We start from the raw sequence: 12,266 nt of genomic DNA, 5'->3' as shown, positions 1-12,266 counted from the left end.
CATCGGGACCCTCTCTTTTCCATATGTCCACATCCTCCTTACATAGGAATTCTAGAAGGATTCCTCTTGACTCCACACTCCTCCACATGCCTTCCACATGCTTGGCATGTGATTTCTCTTATATTATTGGAACACATGGACATGAGCCCACCTCTTTATATGACTCACTCTTCCTATTTTCTAAAAATCCCATTATAATATCCCATACACAAATAACTCTCATCCCATACCAAGGTATTTATAATTCATACCTATGGTATTTACAATGATCCATTCCACCCATCCTCTCAATCCCATACAACATCTTACAAAATAGAAATAAGTGAGAGCCGCTAGGCTATCACTTGATACTCAAACTCTTATCAAACATAGAGAAAACAATACCAATGCCAAATTAAAAAAATATCAATCTTTGGTGTCATACCGCCCTCCTACATATGGATGTCATGTTCCATGCCCATCCATGAGAACCTCCTTAACTAGCTTGTATTCGTCTGTAGCTTTGGCCCATAACCTCTCATCCATGCTCTCCGCAAGCCTCCAATGTCCAGTGCACTCGTAGGTAGCCTGTCCACGAGTCTGCGCTTTCGAGCTCCCCTTGTCTTTCTTTCCAAAACTGCTTTTACCAGTAGCCTTTCAGCCCAAGCTGATGTAATAGGATCAAAGAGCCACCCGTGCTCTTCGCAACGACGTAGATCTCGTCTCAAATTGAGTCCAAACGACTAAGAATCCATCCATTTTTGTGAGCAGCCTGTAGCCATGCTAGAACCTCAACTAGCACCCCAAAACTGCTTTTACCAGTCATGGAAGTCAATTCCCAAGAGCTCCCCATGTTTTCCTTTAAAGCCACTTTATAGGAACCATGAGGTGGTTTGGGTGCAACACACATCCAAAAGCCTTGCTACAAATATCATGGCCACAATTTCATTCATTTGGATCCACATATGTAAGACTCTGGCCCATATCAAGAACCACTCTATGGCTATTTGAAGAGCCCTACATGCAACTCTCAAGAGATATGGGAAGCCTAAACTACCACAAAATCATATACAAAGAAAAGAACCAGAGGATTTTGTGCTATATGTTGTTGTACTCAAGCATTTGTTGTCCTTTTTGTGTCGTGTGTGGACTTTTTATATAGCTAGAGGTCAGCTCTACTAGCTCTTCCATGATCAGCATCTAGGTTATCATCTACTAATGCTCCTTTCACATGTTGGTAGCATTGCAAGGATAAAGAGTACTCTTCAAGCTCACAAGCTTTGATTCTGACAATGAGATGGAAGAGACAATGGATGAATTGATCACTGATGTTATGGATAGCCCTTTCATAAATACATCAATGTATCGATTAAAACATGGATTGAGTTTTGACTTGGCATTATATGGCTTGATGTTGGACAACTGGAATGAACATTGATTGTCGACGATGGAGTTGCATAAGGGAAAACTTGTGCATGGGAGTTGGCATCGATTAACATCAGCGGGTTTACCTAGTTGATCGACCTACAATTTGCATACCATTTCTTAAGGAGTAGCCCTCCATAGTGCAATCTTTTCACATCTCAAGTGATGGTTCTCACGTTTGTATTGGAAGCACTATGACTTCCATGAGTGCACTATGGTGTGTCCATGCTCGCCGCTGCCATGGCATACCATCATCATTTGTACAAGATTACATTAGTGCATGTGGTTGCCAGGGCAGGATGGCAAATCATCAGCATCAAATTTTCCATGAAACGATATCTACTGTAGCCAAATCTCTACCTAAGAGATTGGAGGAAATCTCAATTATGTACAAGGTTCGTCTGTTTATTGTAAGAGTTGCACCAAATTTTACTGACTACAGATGTCATCATGGGGGCTTTGTCCGACAAGGCAAAAGGTTAGATTCGTGCATCGCAATACACATCGCAAGTCAAGTGGAAAGTGTGGATGTCCTTTTCTTGTTCGTGTGTACTCTCTTGGAGGGGAGAAGTGTGAGCTGAAAGTGGCCAACTGTCATAAGGGGCATGTGCCTGGAAGTTGGTTAGATTTATATCATCTTCCAGTTCATCCCACGGTTATTGAATGTTGCACTGCAGACTTATATGATGGTAGTGCACGGCATGTTAGCAGAATGTCTCTTTCAAAGGAGGCTTTGCTTAGAGATCGTGTGTATATTCTTGAGGCAACAACCTTCAGATTCTTCATGATACGTAGAGCGATCAATAGGCTCTCATACAATCTATGAGCTGGGGGTAGACATGCTTGGTTTAAGAACTTTGTTGATGATTTTTTTGGGTGCCACTAGAGTCGTTCTAATCTTTTTCTTTTGTTGGACAAAACATGTCAGACTGGGAGGCCATGACCCTAGAAGCAAAAAAACTTTTCCAACAAGGGAAGGTAGTACAAACTACCCCGCTTCTAGTCATCCTAGATAACATATGTTGTGAAAAGTGAGATTTGACCAGTCTTGTAATGTTGTGTTAGGTCATTTTCCACCAACCGTACAATCCTTTTGCTAAAGAGCCAAGAGAAAGACCATTTATTTTGATATAGCCCAGTTCCTCTCCTTTTCGCTCTCCTGTACTTTGGGTTCAGAACAAGGATGGCTCTTTTATGATGTGGATGAGTTCATGCTTGACATAGCATAAAGGTTTTCAACTGACAATGCTTGGGCCGTGGATGGGCCGTGGATAGCACATTCAAGACAAATAAGTATGGGCTTCCATTATATGTAGTTGTGGTGCCAAATCAAAAGGGTAATGGCATTCCAGTACAGTTCATGCTCTGCAGCAAAGATCCTGGGAAAGGCCATGAGAACATTGCATTGGAGGTAACATTCACCACATTGTTCTCTAGGATTGGGCACATCAGGCCACGAGCCATAATTATAGATAAGTCCCCGATGGAGTTCAATGCAATAAATAAAGTTGTCATTGATGATCCAGCTTGTTGGGACATAGATCATACTACTCGACTACACTGTCATGTTCTGTTGTGTTGGTTTCATGTGAAGAAGGCATGGGTAGAGCATTTATTACCCAAGGTGCCTGAGGGTGTTAAGGATCAGCTATATGCAACAATGTGTGGGATGATGTATTCCCCTACACTTGAGGAATTCAACACTCGGTATGAAGCACTGCTAGAAGAATTCTCTGGATATGAAGGTGTGGATCCTTATGTTACAAATGGCTGGTGGGGTTACAAATGGCTGGTGTGGGCCACATTGCCAATGGAGACGGATTTGGAGCCATTATGATAGGCTATTCCCGCATGGTGGGGTGGAGACAACTAATCTTGTCGAGAGATTGTGGCAACACATTAAATACACATTGTTGGATGGGCAAGTAAATCGCAACATTCATGACTTGCTCATAGCCTTGGTAGGAGATACAAAGATTGGCACATGTATGGGTGGCACACTTCTTGAATTTTTCAAGAAAAAGCAAGAGATTGGTAAGTATGAGCTTGTCTTGTGCTCCTATGTGTTAAGCATTTTGAAATCCCATCTTTCTAAATATACTTATTCTTCAACGAGCAAGAGATTCTGATAGATTTGCTCATTATGGAAAATCTCGCACACATACAACACGTTTGCAAGGAGGATTTCGTCTTGTGGAAAGATACAAATTCGATCCCACATCTATTATTCTTGTGAGCGACATCAGCCTACTCTTCAAATTAAGAAGCAAGAAAATTCAAGATAATTGGTATCATGTGTGCTTTCAAACCATGTACTATGATTGTCTTGATGCAGACACATCTTGCAAACACTTATGAGGTGTGAGGCTGGTTGTTGAAGAACATTTTCCACTTCTACATCCTTTGTTACCGATCATTGACAACATCCATTCATTGCTTCAGCATGAGGATGATCCAATAGTAGATAGCCACATTCAAGATTCTTGTCATGAAGAATTGACCACAAATGGATCAAACATGGGACAAGAGATCTTGCATATGATTGGGAGACTGAGAAACCACCTTTCAGCAATTGAGGAGATCATTCTAAATGGGAAAAAAGTTAGCTCATCTATGCACAATGGACCCCTCTATGCGATTGAAGTGACATCCCATTTGTTTGTCCCAAATGAAATAGATTTACCAAGTAGAGGGTCCATATGACAAGTTTAGGCTCATGTCATAGAAACTAGGCTTGGCCATGGTAACAAACATACATGTTGCATGGATGGTGGTAGTACTTTAACAACTCATCCACCTCGGGAGAAAAAAATTGTTTCTCCATCCATCACACCCTCCAAATCTTGAAAACACATCAAAGGGAGGAACTGTGTCAGACTTGACAGTACGTCAAAGTACATGTGTAATTTTTGTTGTGTGAAGACCCTTGTTATCGATGCAAGAGAGGATTTGTCTTGCAGCACATGTGGTGCAATGCTACCTTTGCCATGCAGCCTTGTTGATAAGAGCACAATATCTCTTCTGATAGGAAGAAGAGTGAATATATACTTGTTAGAACATCAATATAATGATGTCATAGATGTCGTGGGTAATATGGGTGACAAAAGGGATGAAAGAGAGTTCAACATTCGAACTGATGATGGGGAAGTGTTACGAGGTCTTAAAGCATCAATAGTGAGGATGGAGCTACTATAATTATTTGTAGGGATGTAGCTACAAGAGGGAATTGCAAATATACATTGAAAATATGTTGTAATTGTAATACATTGGTGTCACCTCACATTCTCCCGCTTTAACTTCACAACATGAATATATATTTTCTAAAGTTTTTTTTCATTCTATTTTGCATTGGAGTCCGAATTTGTATTTTCTAAATGTTTTTGTCACAAGAAAGGTATCTATGGTAGATTGCATTCATATGTGCCTTTTCTTTGGACATTGTGTGGGAGTTATTTTCAGTTTTTTATTTGTAATGCTTGATAAGAGGGTGATGACTAATGTGCAATTACTAGAAATTATTTCCTCTTTCAAGGATTTTGGATTGTGTGTCGCATGCTGAACTCTAGCATACATAAAATAGGGCTCTTGGGCTAATTAGGCTCTGGCATGAATGAACTGCTACCCCATAGATTTTTAGAAAGGTCTATGTTTGCCCTTGATAACTTCACGGATGAATGTCAGAATGTTTTGGGTGCAACAACGTCCCAAAACCCTTGCTCCAGATACCTATGCCAGATTGCAATCTAAGTCCATATTTTAATTCATGTAGGGCTCTACGTGCTACACTCTGGCCTACATAAAATAGGGCTCTGAGGCCATTTGGAAAGCCTTCTGATTTCTCGAAAATACCCCTAAGATGATGCCTGGGATATTTGGCATGCAAGAAGCACCCAAAAGCCTTGATAAAGGTGCCTTGGCTAGAGATTAATTCAAGTGAAACCACAATTGTAGAACTTTGGCATGAATGCAATACTACCCCATAGCTTTTTAGAAAGGTGTATGTTCGCCTTCTATGATGCCAAGATGTTTTGGGTGCAACAACGTCCCAAAACCCTTGCTCAAGAAACCTTAGTTAGATTTCAATCTAAGTCGGATCTCTGGCATGAATCGAGCACGGTGCCAAAACTATTTACCAGACCCATGTATGGGTATCAATGAACATTGGCATCAGCATCAATTGATTGTGGTTCCATGGCCATTTAGAGAGCCTGAGTCAAGGAGTCACCTGAGTTTGGCTAGATTATAATTCATGTAGGGCTCTGTGTGTTGTACTCTAGCCTACATAAAACAGGGCTCTAAGGTAGTATGATGGCTGGGATATTTGGCATTTAAAAAGTGCCTAAAAGCCTTGATAAAGGTACCTTGGCCAGACCTCTATGATGTCAGCGATGAATGCCAGGATGTTTTAGGTGCAACAACATCCCAAAACCCTTGCTCAAGGAACCTCAGTTAGATTTCAATCTAAGTCGGATCTCTGGCATGAATTGAGCACGGTCCCAAAACTATTTATAGACCCATGTATGGGTGTCAATGAACATTGGCATTAGCATCAATTGATTGTGGTTCCATGGCCATTTAGAGAGCCTGAGTCAAGGAGTCACTTGAGTTTGGCCAGATTATAATTCATGTAGGGCTTTGCGTGCTGCACTATGGCCTACATAAAATAGGGCTTTGAGGCTACTGGGAAAGCCTCCTACTTTCCCTGAAATACCCCTAGTATGATGGCTGGGATATTTGGCATTTAAGAAGCGGCCCAAAAGCCTTGATAAATGTACCTTGGCCAGAGATTGATTCAAGTGAAACCACAATTGTAGAACTTTGGCATGAATGAAATGCTACCCCATAGCTTTTGAGAAAGGTCCGTGTCTGCCTTTTATGATGTCACCGATGAATGTCGGGATGTTTTGGGTGCAACAATGTCCCAAAACCCTTGCTCAAGAAACCTCAGCCAGATTTCAATCTAAGTCGGATCTCTGCCATGAATCGAGCGCGGTCCCTAAACTATTTACAGACCCATGTATGGGTGTAATGAACATTGGCATTAGCATCAATTGATTGTGGCTCCATGGCCATTTAGAGAGCTTGAGTGAAGGAGTCACCTGAGTAGGGTTGTGCATGCTGAACTCTGGCATGTAGGGTTGTGCACATTGAACTTTGGCCTACATAAAACAGGGTTCTGGTTCTGTTTAGACTCTAGTATGAATGAAATGCTACCCCATAGCTTTTTAGAAAGGTATGTGTTTGCCCTTCATGACTTAACATATGAATGTTGGGATGTTTTGCGTGGAACAATGTCCCAAAACCCTTGCTCAAGATACCTTAGTCAGATTTCAATCCAAGTTAAATGTCTAACATGAATAGAGCCCAATCCCACCCACGTATGGGTATCAATGAACATTAGCATCAACATCAATTGATTGTGGTTTAGAAAGCTTGAGTCAAGAATCAGCTGAGTTTGGCCATATTTTAATTCATGTAGGGTTGTGCATGTTGAACTGCGGCCTACATAAAACAGGACTCTAGGGCTATTTGGAAAGCCTCTTGGTTTCCCTGAAATACCCCTAGGATGATAGTTGGGATTTTTGGAATGCAAGAAGGGCCGAAAGCCTTGATAAAGGTGCCTTGTTAATTCAGGTGAAACCACAATTGTAGATCTCTGGCATAAATGAAGTGCTATCCCATAGCTTTTTGGAAAGGTCTTTGTTTGCCCTCTGTGGTGTCACTGATGAATGTTAGGATGTTTTGGGTGCAACAACATCCCAAAGCCCTTGCTTAAGATACCTCAGTCATATTTCAATCTAAGTCGGCGGATCATCCTAGTTTTTTACACAATTCTTATGACACTTCACCACGAAATTACAAGAGGCCCCTATAAGGATCACACTCCAACATCCCCAAGCACCATTGCCAAAAAGTTTCTGTAGTCGCTAAGCTAAATAAACAAGTTTACACTTGGCTATCCTTTTTAGTGATCTCTTCATCACCTACAACCCCACTAATCTCTCCTTCCCATTGAACATCTGTTGAAAATAAAGAAAAAATCTGTTAAGTCTATGCATTGAAAGAAAGCATAGAAAGAGTATGAAAATGCATAACCACGATCGAATCTATTCATACTTCTACATTTCTTTTGGGGATTTTCAGCTATTTGATGAGCAGTCCATGTTCTCAATTGAACCCTAAGATCTGTGACTTGATCTTGCTTAAACCAACTTGAAGTCATCTACACACATAAAATTGCAAGATATTTATGATAAAACATTAGCTGCATTCCATATTTAAGAAAAATGGGTCAATTTTATCTTCAACATGAGTCTTCTTTTGGTGCTTACAAATCAGTTACACCATTTCTTGTCTTTCACTACATAGAGCTTTGCATCTTCTTCTCAATAGACAAGCTCCTCAATAAATTTCATCACATAAGCTCCACAATCAATCACATTTGGCTGTTGACAGACCTTTACACAATCACATGCATGATATTTCTCATTCTCCCTACTAACCCATAGATCCAAAAAAACCAAACCTAAATGCCCAAATAGAAAAGTTTTGTTAAAGAACATACCTTTACAAATAGAGGACTGCCCGTAAGTATGCTGCTAATGCACTTGGCAAGGTCTACATTTGTAGTGTGGCATGCGTATATCTTCAAAACCCTGCATTACCACATAGACACTTGTAAAACAATAGGGCACCCACAGGGAAATGGTGGAGCCCATGTTTCAGTTTCTTTCTTGACATTTTATTCTCATATTGCAAACTATTTTATAACTATGAAATGGAAAAAATCAGAAGAGACACAGGCAACCTGTGAAAGACCTCCAAGGAGGCTTTGGGAATGCCCTTACTCAATGAATCAAGGTACAAAATGGAAGGGGATCTTGGCAAGCTCCCTATCTGGTCCTTCTCAATCTCGGGATTATGTAAGATGAACACTCTCCAATGTGTACTACAATTTGAAGCAATTAAAGTTTGAAAAGATGAACAATCTATTTCATTTTTCACAAAACCTTATATTTTAAAAATGTAGATATGTTACATAACATGACTCAAATGTGTACACTTACTTATTACAGAGGGGAAAAAATGACATCTTGTACATAGATAGATCTTGTGGTCACAACAAGTGTCTAGCTAGTTTTTCATCTAAGAACAAATACTCTCCATTTCTAGTTCTCCTGCTTGCGGCTAAATACCATAGAGGATTCTCACCTATATTCCAAAAACCTAGATTCAAGTAAGTATCAAACGTTAGTATAACACAAAAAGACAACAAAGCAGATTCATAAGCTCAAATAACGTGCAAATCTTACAAGAAGAATAGGTCCATATGTATTGTTGTCATCTCCTCACACATAATGGCATTTGCAACTGCCTCATTACAATCAACTATTCTTTTTGGGCATGCTAATGAGTGTAGATAGACATTTCGGTACCTAAATAACCATGTAAATTTTGTTATCTTTTAACATAACTCTTGAATTACAAGTTTCAGCCCCCAATGCAATGACATGAAAATCATAGTATCTCTTGTTACCAATGCTCTTGGTCTCTATACTGAAGCCAATCTAAATAGAAAATCTAACAAATTTGCCTTTTTTGGGCTTCTCTCTCTTTTCACGACGTTACGATCCAAATTAGACAAAAGTAACCTGATATATCATAATCCTTTGGTAAAATTAACAAAGAATAAAATATAAAACACATAAATAAATCAAACCTTCTGGTCTTTATTTGTAGGAAGATACCACCCTTTGTTAGATCGCAATTCCTTCAATGCCTAACATTTACAACCTATTTTGGTATGCTGGAAAGAAAGATAAGAATTGTTATTGTGTATGTAAAAAAAATAAGATTTGTGAAATAGATACATGGACTGCTTCCATTGTTGAGTGTTGTGAATATCCATCCTAGAAATGAAGCATGGCATTAGTCCATTATTCTCAATACCACCTAACCTCTTCTCACATTACACTAGTACATGCATAAAACATGTAAATATCTTAACACCTCCAATCCCAAATCCGAATTGTCGTGCCACTCCATAGATGTATCATCATCACTAGTAGAAATATAATAGATGGGATTTTGCTCAACTTCATGATTATCTTGTTTCTAGAAAAAATGTTTAATATATAGTTAGCAACGTCCAATATGCATAATCCAAAAATATCATGTAGAGTGTTTAGAGAAAGAGATCAAGAGTTCTTACCAAGTCAACACTTAGAGAAGGATGACACGCATCTTCTTGTTTGACATCTACAAGGCTTACTATATTTTTATCTAACAAGATATATTTCTCAATTTCTTTTGAGCTATTGACATTAATATTTTGTCTTCTTTCTGTTAAGCAACACAAATTAGAATTTATTCATACCTCATTCCTGACTCTTGTAAGAAACCAACTTTGATGCTTCTGTAAAAGCAAAAAGACAATATGCTATCAAACCTATTTCAACTATTAATGTAAAAGCATATTCATGCTATTTACAACAAAACCATATGTATTACCTTTCCATGGATAACTTTTTCTTTGGACCCTGACTGCCTGTATGCACACTTGAATCCTATTTGAAAATTGAACCATTAGACTGCTTTCTTCAAAACCCAACCATTGACAAAAATCGTTTGTATTATGAACTCAAACTTCTTTTTTAAATGCAATTTTTTTTAAACAAATAATAACTATATACTAACCACCACATCCAAGGAGGCAATGCTCCTCATGTCAAGATAGTCACATAGAGCAATATGCACTTTGCCTTGGACCCATGCATCTTTTTCTGTGATAATCTTATTTTTTTGTGACCAATGCAACCAACTTTCAAATGATGCAATATATTCTTGCCTTTTTGCCAAATAAAGAGGTGATAGAAAGTTCTTGGGATCTCAATGGCATCTTGCACATGTGCATCTTCACAAGATACACGTGAAGCAAGCAACAAAAATATGTCATGCATGGATTCGTTGTTCAATTCCTTTATCCGCTCACTAAAAGATTCATGCATGAACCCATTAAATCCACACAAAGAGGATAGTGAAACTACAAGTATCAGCCTCGTTTTCTAGCACCTCTTTGATGGCATCTTGCACATGTGCATCTTCACAAGATACACGTGAAGCAAGCAACAAAAATATGTCATGCATGGATTCGTTGTTCAATTCCTTTATCTGCTCACGAAAAGATTCATGCATGAACCCATTAAATCCACACAAAGAGGATAGTGAAACTACAAGTATCAGCCTCTTAGGCTCGATACTTGTATGCACCTGGGCTATATGCTCCCATTGCCTCTTAAACATCATTTTTTTCTTTTTTTGAAAGACTCTTGAATTCTTTATGCACTTAAACTCCACTGTCCTTTTTCAAGCATGTGCTTGTTGTCTCCATCGTGCAGGTTGCACCTTCATGCATTGCTCCTCTTTTCTTCTACAACCTATCCTAGCTTGTGGGATAATAGTTCCTATACGATGAAATCCATGCAAGTGTGACTGTAGCTTTCTTATTTTGTAATATTCTTTGACACAACCATGCAAGCTACATTTCCACTTGGCACATCCGGTTGTGAATCTTGGACCTTAGCAATGAGAATGTGACATTTTCCTGTTGCGATACAAAAGCCATTTATCATTTTAATTTGACCATTTATCCTACATTTAATTATAAGTGTCATTCAATTGTGGATTGTAATAAGACCAACTAGGTACTTTCCATATAGTAACATTACATAATATCCGTAAAGATTGGAAGTTCTATATATCTAGTGAAGAGTGACATATATCGACCAATCAAAGATCTATACTATCAAAATCTTCAAGCCACAAATAAATCAAAGATGCAAAGTACCTGAAGGATTTTGGAGTAAATTCAAATAACCACTAGGGTCTAATTGGTGTGTCACCCTAAAGTGGCTAATGATGGAATTGAGTGGATCATTGCCCTCTTGGTGTGGGACTCCCAAACACCCAGGTGCAACACAATCTCTATCTACTGATGTGTCCTTTCGAATAGCCAACTCCAATTCATGTTTAGCACCTACAAACAATTAAAAGGACTTGATAAGGAGATCATATGTAGACCCTACCACATCTAAATTTATGAGATTTCCCATGTAATGTTTACTGAAGAATTTCATAGTAGAAGCATGGTAAGCAGAGGCATCTGCTTATTCATCTGCATTCTGAATCTTTGATGTACAAGTCTCTGAATCTTTCTTCATAGAATCTGGCATCAATAAATCTTCATTTTAACAAAAAAAGATAAATATATTTACCAATGTGACTAATAACCAGAAAATAATATGATCATACCTTATCAGAATGTGAGCTTCCTCCTTTTGGTATTTCCAACCCAAGATGCCATGAGTACAAACCAACCACTATCAATCAACATATATTGTTGATATATTGCCACAAGTCACAATAGAAGATTTCAGTATCCAATTGTAGAGTAAATTAGAACATTTCACATGCACAAGAGGGCTGGCATGCACAGCATGCACCATGCACACCCTTGGGGTGCCAGTTGTTGAGGTTCTAGCATGACAACGAGCTGCTCACAAAAATGGACGATTCTTGGTCATCCGGACTCCGTTTGAGGCGAGACCTATGTTGTTGTGAACAACACGAGCTGCTCTTTGATCCTACCACATCGGCTTGGCATGAAAGCTGATGGGAAAAGTAGTTTTGGGAAGAAAGACAAGGGGCTCTTGGGAGCGCAGACTCATGGTGGAGAAGCTGGCTACGAGTGCACTGGACAAAGCTACAGACGCATACAAGCTAGTTGAGGAGATTCTCATGGACGGGCACAACATGTGAGATCCACACATAGGAGGGTGGCTCATGTTAGTTTTTCAGCATGG

General features: G+C 39.1%; 1 pseudogene; it reads left to right on the top strand.

Annotated features, from left to right (window-relative positions):
* Window positions 1-3,170: 3,170 nt before the first annotated feature.
* Window positions 3,171-4,107, top strand: LOC147886570 (uncharacterized; annotated as a pseudogene).
* The last annotated feature ends 8,159 nt before the right edge of the window (window positions 4,108-12,266 follow it).

The sequence above is a fragment of the Dipteris shenzhenensis genome, chromosome 24 (genome assembly GCF_047967505.1).
Source record: "Dipteris shenzhenensis isolate YYH24624 ecotype China chromosome 24, Dip_SZ_1.0, whole genome shotgun sequence".
Lineage (NCBI taxonomy): Eukaryota > Viridiplantae > Streptophyta > Polypodiopsida > Gleicheniales > Dipteridaceae > Dipteris > Dipteris shenzhenensis.
This window is presented reverse-complemented; position numbering and strand designations above follow the sequence as displayed.